Raw genomic sequence first — 8,353 nt, forward strand, 5'->3', positions numbered from 1 at the left:
AAATCAAATTGTTACCAAGAAAAACACAAAAGCCGGAAGTGGACCTTCGAGTGTCAGGACAACCAGCCCAGTCTGCATCAGAGTATGCGGTAAGCGAGTTTGGAGAAGAATTATTGAGGTGGAGACCATGATTGAGAGTTCCCTTTAAATACCGAAGAATGCGTTTAACATGATTATAGTGAGGAACCCGGGGATATGCATATAGAGACATGCTTGTTGAACAGCAAAAGAGATTTCGGGACGAGTAATGGTGAGATATTGGAGAGCACCTGTTAGGCTACGATAGAGAGTAGGATCGGAAAAGGGTTCACCGGTAGCCGAAAGTTTAAAACTGTATCGACAGGAGTGCGAGATGATTGACAGTCAAGCATACCAGCACGATTAAGAAGATCAAGAATATACTGGCGTTGGGAAAGAAAAAGGCTGGAGGAATCTCGAACAACAGCAATGCCTAAGAAATGATGAAGGAGTCCTAGGTCAGTCATAGAAAATTCAGATCTAAGAAGAGAGACAATATGATCTAAGAACTTTTGAGAGGAGGCGGTAAGAATGATATCATCTACATAGAGAAGTAAATAGGCAGTGTCAGAAGTTTGATGATACACAAAAAGAGAGGTGTCGGAGAGAGATGGAGTGAAGCCTATTGTTTGAATGAAGGAGGAGAAGCGTTGAAACCAAGCTCGTGGGGCCTGTTTAAGACCGTAGAGAGATTTCTGAAGAAGACATACATGAGTTGGAAAGGATGGATTTTCAAAACCCAGAGGTTGCTGGCAGTAGACAGTTTCTTGAAGGGAACCATGGAGGAAAGCATTTTTAACATCAAGTTGGTGAATGGGCCATGAAGAGGAGACAGCAACACTAAGAACGGTGCGAATGGTGCTAGGTTTAACAACAGGAGAGAAGGTTTCTTCGTAATCAATTCCTTGTTGCTGAGAAAAGCCACGACAAACCCACCTGGCTTCATATCGTGAGAGGCTCCCATCGGAGTGGAACTTTTGGCGAAAAATCCATTTGCCAGAAACAATATTTGTATTCGGAGGACGAGGAACAAGTTGCCAGGTGTTGTTTTGAAGTAAAGCATTATATTCTTCTTGCATGGCAGTGGCCCAATTGGGATCAAGTAGAGCAGTTTTGTAATTCTTTGGAAGAGAAGTGAGAGATACGGAGGTATGAAGGTTTAGGCGGTCTTGGGGTTGATGAAATCCTGATTTGGCCCTAGTACGCATGCGATGATCATTAATCGGGGCTGCTGTAGGAATAGCACGAGGGGGTAAGGTGGGTACTGGTGAGTCCAGCGCAGCGGAAGAGTCGGACGAAGGAGTAGGGCTGGGTAGTGGAGTGGGAGCAGGGCTGGGTGGTGGAGTGGGAGTAGGGGCCGGGGGTGTTGGGGAGGGAGCAGGGGTCGGGGGTGTTGGGGAAGTGTCGGGTGGGGTGAGTGTATGGTTGGGATTGGCTATGGTGGGTGTTAATGGTGGTGGTGATAAGTTGTGTTCGGCAGGTAGGGGAGTATATAGTTGGAAAGGACGGGGAGAGGGGGTGTTTGCGGAGCTAGGGGTGTTGGATGGTGTAGTGCGTTGTGAGAAAGGAAAAATGTGCTCAGCAAACGTGACATGACGAGAGACATGAACGTGTCCGGTGTGAAGGTCGAGACAGCGATAGCCTTTGTGCTCGTCAGAGAAGCCGAGAAAAGCACATGGGATAGAGCGTGGTGACAATTTATTTGCAGAAGTGGCGTAGGCATTGGGAAAACAGAGACAGCCGAAAACACGAACCGCGGAGTAGTCGGGGTGGGAAAGAAAGAGGGAATAATAGGGAGTAGTGTTGGGTTTAGTTTTGGAAGGTCGAATATTTAGAAGGAAGGTGGCCATGTGTAGGGCTTCAGCCCAAAACATGGGAGGCATAGATGATTGAATGAGGAGAGTGCGAACTATATCATTGAGGGTGCGAAGAGAGCGTTCTGCTTTACCATTTTGAGGGGAGGTGTAGGGACATGAGAACCTAAGCAAGATGCCATGTTGTAAGAAGAAAGTACGATTTTTAATGTTATCAAACTCGCGACCATTGTCACATTGGATAAAGCGAATTGGGAGGAAGAAGTGAACGGACACATAGCGTTGAAAATTAAGGAAAAGAGAATGGACCTCGGATTTGTTGCGTAGAGGAAAAGTCCAGACAAAGTGGGTGAAATCATTTAGGATAACATGGTAGTATTTAAAACCCGAAACACTTGCAATGGGAGAGGTCCATAAATCACAATGTATTAATTCAAAGGGATAAGTGCTACAAGAACTAGAGGAACTAAAGGGAAGACGCACATGTTTGCCTAATTGACAAGACTCGCAAAACACAGAATTCTGAGAGTCCCTATTACATGGTATGGTAAATTCACTAAGCATCGAAGCTAAGACGGCGGGGTTGGGATGGCCCAAGCGACGATGCCAGAGATCGACGGAGGCCAGCATGGATGTTGGAGGGGTGGCGGCAGGAACTCCATTAAGAGAATAAAGATCACCGGAGCTATTGAAGCGAGCGATCTCGGCCTTGGTCAGGTAATCCTTCACAGATAAACCAAAAGGGTCAAATTCAGCCGAAACTAGATTGTCGCAAGTAAATTGGCGAACAGAGATAAGATTTTTAATGAGGGCGGGTGCGACTAGAACATCGCGAAGTAAAAGAGGTTTGGTGGAAGAGGGAAGTTGAGCCTGACCAACACAATATACAGGAATAGATGATCCATCTCCAAGGATAATGGAAGGGAAAGGAGATTTAGTGCAAGAAGATAACCAATTACTAGATGCAGACATATGACTAGAGGCCCCTGAATCAAAGATCAAATCCGTACCTGAGTTTCCTTGTGCAGCAAAGTTATTCATGGCCTGGAGAAAGGCAGCTTGATCCCAGCTCGGCGTCGCAGGTGAGGGTGGCGTCGGAAGCAGTGCCGGCGGATACGATGGTGAAGGCAGTAGGGCCGGCTGGGGAGTGTAGTAGGCATTGGCCGGCTATGGTGGGGGTGGCGTCGGGAGCACGGCCGGCTGAGGTGTGTAGTAGGCGCCGCCGTCGGTGCTGTAATGACCATAAGGAGCATACGTCGGGGCGGCGTGATAGGCATTGGCCGGCTGTCGGGGGTTGAGAACCCCGGGAGCACCAGTAGGTGGCCGAAGGTCGGGTTGCCAGGCACCTGAGTATGCCGGCGAAGCACCGAGGGTGGACGGAGCGGACCAAGGCATGGGCCATGCTTGAACAAGCCCCGTCCAAGGATCATGAGGAAGCCGCCATGCAACCGCAGATGGAGCACTGGTGGGTGGTGCAGGACTCGGTGCTGGTGATGTCGTAGGCGGAACCGAACGAGTCAACGGCGGCCTATAGATAGGGTTTTTGCCGCGGTAGTTCGGACTAGGACGCCAGCCTGGGGGCGGTTGAACAGATGACGATGCGGACGGCCCGGCGGCAGGAGCCGGCCTGGAAGGCGGCGCTGGTGTAGACGGCAGAGGAGGATGAGCCGCAGCATGAAAGACCTTGGGGGGAGAGTCCTTGCAAGCTTGTGTTTCCGCCGCGAGTTGTAGCAAGGAACGAACTTCAGCAAAGGTAGGAGGGGGCCGTATCATCGGTATGAACGAGGCTTGCTTGTCAAAGTCTTCGCTGAGGCCGACGACGACGATATTGATTAGCTGTGAGTCGCTAACTGTATCGCCGAGTTCGCGGAGCTCATCACCAATGGTCTTAACGCGCTGGCAGAACAGGTTCACCGGGGCGTCTCCTTGCACCATATTGCGAAGCTCGGTGTGGAGAGCGTTTTTCCGAGCGTCGGTGTTGCTTTGGAAGAGCTGACGGAGGGAGTGCCAGATGTTGGCAGCGGTGGCGCCGTCGTGATCGAGCATGTTGAAGATTTCGGTGGTGATGCGGGTGTAGAACCACTGGACGATCGCGAGATCGTCTTTCAACCATTGCGGATCGTCGGGGCGGGGAAGACAGTTGGCGGCGACATGCGAGCGCAGGTTGCAGCGGCCGAGGTGGAGATCGAAGAGATGTCTCCAATGGTAGTAGTTGTGGGCGGCGAGATCAAGAACTATGGGGATGTAGGGGCTGATGTCGGAGATTGTGTCAGCAAGAGATATTGATGCGGCGAGGATGGGTGCAGGGTAGTTTTGTGGAGCTATGGTAAGGGCCGAGAGAGAAGCGGCCGCGGCGTTGGCAGCCTTGGCGATGAGTGCGGCCCGGCGCTCGAAGTAGCCGGGCGGCGGCAGCGGCGGTGGCGTTGGCGGAGCCATACCCTAAACCCTGGGACCGGTATCTGATACCATGAAAGCTGGATAAAACTGTTTCTTATTGATGATTTGGTGCGGCATACAATAGTATATAAGAGGGTACAAACCGACTTGGTGTAGGGGTACAAAACTGACTTGGACTAGAAGTCATATACCATAATGACTACTCTAACAGCTTTCAATTCGTGGAAGAGCTGACGATTGATGGATGCAGCGACCTTGTCTGCTGGCCATATGGGCAACTGTGGTTCTTGGATCGCCTGCGCGTCCTGTGTGTCAGATATTGTGACAAACTGGATGGGTGGCCGCATCAAAAGGGGACCCTTCCGCTGTCCCTGGAGAAATTGGATATTTCAAACTGCAAAAGTCTAGCCAAGCTGCCTTCAAACCTTGGGAATCTAGCTAAGCTGAGGAGTCTCAATGTGGGTGGGTGCAGTAGCCTGAAAGCGCTGCCTGATGGGATGGATGGCCTCACTTCTCTTGGGGAATTAAAGATTACTGAGTCAGATATGAAGGAATTCCCGCATGGTCTCCTGGAGCGGTTGCCCGCCCTCGAACGCTTAAGCATACTTTTTTGCCCGGAGTTGGCAAGACGATGCAGAGAAGGTGGGGAGTATTTTCAGTTGGTCTCCTCTGTCCCACATAAGATGATCGACCTTTGGTGAGGCTTCACGAAAATCCAAGCTGCTTGGTAAATCGGCATATGCATGAGTGCCCTGGTAAACAATTAATCTCCCTTCTGTGTAATGTTCTCATATCAAATTCGGTGATAACAGGCGATGAATCGATGTACCTGAAGGCTGCAGCTCGGGTATATTTCATACTGTACATGAGCTTGTTGCTTTAATCTGTATACAACCTAGCAGGTGAGACTCCAGTATATTTCTACCACGTCTAATTTAGTTATGCTCGGCTTAGCTTCATGATAGTTATTATTCCTGGAAAGTTACTGCCATCTTGTTGGCCACAAACGACTGAGTTACAAACATGAGGTTTCCCACTTTTTTGCAATAAACCATCATGCTTCGTTGTAAAGAAATTATTTTTGCCTTTCTCCATGAAATTTATTATGAAATGCTTCTGATTCCAATCTATGTGTACAAAATTGTATTTTTGTGTGTACGTGATCAGTCTGTGCTGCAGCAACAAGTTTCTTTTCAGATAGCTAGATAAACTTAACAGAGCAAATAATTTTTCTTCCGCATAACGGCGATATCATACTGGTGATGAAGATTGTTCCAATTCCTACAATGCACATAAGAATGGCAGTAATAATCTGACCTCGTGTCTTCTCCTTCCTTGAGTTGGAGCCTTTGGGAGCCTGGCATGAACAATCTGTTACTACTACCACAGAGTAGACTAGAGCAGATTTATCCATCTATTGTCCACAACTAATCATCACCAAATTAACTCTTCCATGGAACCAAGGATAGCTAGTATTCCAGTGAACACTTGTAATCAGGCAACCAAAGCGTGGTGATGTATGAGTCGGCGAGCATCTTGCCGAGCGGGAGAACCGTTTGCTCCTTCCTCACCACATCCAGCCACTTCCCTGCATCTGCCTCTGCCCTCTGTGCTGACGGAGACGAAAGGAGCAGAGTTGCACGCCGTGCGCAGCAGAGGTTTAATTACACCCCATCCAAGTCTCTTCCTTTTTCAAACATGGATTCCACAACTCTTTTGCATTCCTAGGATCCGCTGATAATATCCCCCAGAGTAAATATCCAATTTTGGTTCCTAGCAGATTGCCGATGCCAACTTGCCAATGATTTCAGGTTTACAAAAGTTGGAATTGGGACAGGCTTTCAAGACCATGACCAAAGGCAGAGGAACACACATGTATGTCTGAACTCTGATGCCACAGTCTGATACTGCAGATCCGTATAGCCCATGAATGGCCTAGTGTGTTTCAGCTAAAAATTCTGACCCCGGCCCAAACTTGGACTTTCCTCTTGCATAGTATGTATGTTACCACCCTTATAATCAAATTGATTGAGGCAAATCAACTGAGCCTCATGTGTGCTCTGTTTTCCTGCATGAATAAATACTGAAGCCGCTTAAACAACACTGCTACTGCTTAATCTGAAGCAACCCATGAAAGTAATGGTTGGGCACATGAGATTCCGCGGATGATAACATGGATTGCTCACGCGATGGTTCGGCCTGCAGCTCCGGATTTCTGAAAGCCTCCACAGACGGCATGAAGGAAGGAAGCAGCTGTAGTGGACGATCTGTAAGACGAAGCTTCGCTACTCTCGTCCGCCCCATCTCGCCGTCAGCGCGCACGCCGGGAGGGTGGGGTGGGGTGAGCGGCGGTGGTTCGTCGGTGGAGCTAGCAAGATGTGGCGACGCGTGGAGGAGAGGTGGGGATCTGGATGGATGGACGCCGTGGGCTGGCCTGGGTCATTACTTGTAGTGTTTACCCATTTTTTCAGGAAAAAAACCACTGTGTGTTCCCATTTTATGGATATGGAGGTTTGGTTTCTGGGTGTATATGCACCCTATATGCAAAAAAAAAGTAATAAAAAAATAAAAAAAATCTGATTTAAAAAAATTAAGTTCACCTTATATTGTACTTGTAAAGAAAATCCATGAAGGAGAAACCCTTGTTGACTTCCGGGCAAAAAGAAAAATTTATGGTCAAATAGGTGTGAATAGTAACTTAGAGTGAAGACGCCCAACGCGCGGCGCGCTAAAATCTGGTTTGCGGCGCGCCCATCGCCAGGTTTAGCGCGGCGCGCAACGCTGGCTCCAGCAGCCGCGCTAAAATGCAGCGCGCGCGAGCAGCCAGCGCGTCACATTTGTTGCATTTTGGACACAAAATAAATTTCACACATCCACAAAACAAAGACATGGCATATAAAATCACAAACATCATTTAACCAAGTTTAAAATAAATAGTTCAATTTATTATTACAAATCAAACAAATAATATCTTTCATGAAATACAACAAATAGTCCAACAATACAACATCAAACGCACAAATCATGATGCTCTTTGGCGGCCATTCCAAGCCCACCACTCCTCCGTGAGATCCTTCTTGAGTTCATTATCCGCTGCCGGATGTCGAATGGCATGATAGGAGGCAACAAAACGGGTCACCCTTTCGGCCCTCCGCCGCACTCGCATGGGATGTCCCAAGAGCTCATAGTGAGAGTAGTCTACATCTTGGCCATGCTTATTCTCAATGATCATGTTGTGCATGATTACACAAGCGTGCATTATGTACCAAAGCATCTTCTGATCCCAAAATCTAGCCGGTCCTCTTACAATAGCAAATTGGGCTTGCAAAATTTCAAAAGCTCTCTCCACATATTTTCTAGCCGCCATCTGAACATTGTGGAAATCAAGATATTTCTTACCTTCCGGTTTTTTCAACGGCTTCACAAATGTTTGCCACTTTGGGTAGATGCCATCCGCAAGATAGTAGCCATGGTTGTATGTACGACCATTAGCTACAAACTGCACCGGTGGCAGTTCACCATTTGCAATCTTACTCATCAGTAGTGACCGGTTGACAACGTTGATGTCATTCAAAGATCCAGGCATTCCAAAAAAAGCATGCCAAATCCAAGTCTCTTGATCGGCCACCGCTTCAAGGATTATAGTGGAACCCTTTTTATGTCCGTGGAATTGGCCATGCCATGCCTTTGGACAATTCTTGTAACTCCAATGCATGCAATCTATTGAGCCAAACATACCTGGGAACCCGCGATCTTTGTTCATCTTCAATAGCCTTGCGACGTCTTCAGCATTGGGAGATCTCAAGTACTCCGGGCCAAACACTTGCACAATTCCGACTGCAAAGCGCTTGACACACATGATGGCTTGGCTCTCACCCATGGCCAAGTGATCATCAACTAGATCAGCGGGGATAACGTATGCCAACATACGCAAAGCGGCTGTCAACTTCTGAAAGGTGCTATGCCCGAGCTCTCCGGCGGCATTCCTCCTCTGCTGAAAAACCCGGTCATGGCTCGCTAGTTTCTCTGCGATGTGCCTGAACAACTCGGTGCTCATCCTAAACCGGTGACGAAAGTACGACTTGGGGTATGTGGGATTCTCCACAAAACAGTGCCTCATCAAT

This window comes from Triticum aestivum, chromosome 7D, assembly GCF_018294505.1.
Source record: "Triticum aestivum cultivar Chinese Spring chromosome 7D, IWGSC CS RefSeq v2.1, whole genome shotgun sequence".
Taxonomy (NCBI): Eukaryota; Viridiplantae; Streptophyta; class Magnoliopsida; order Poales; family Poaceae; genus Triticum; species Triticum aestivum.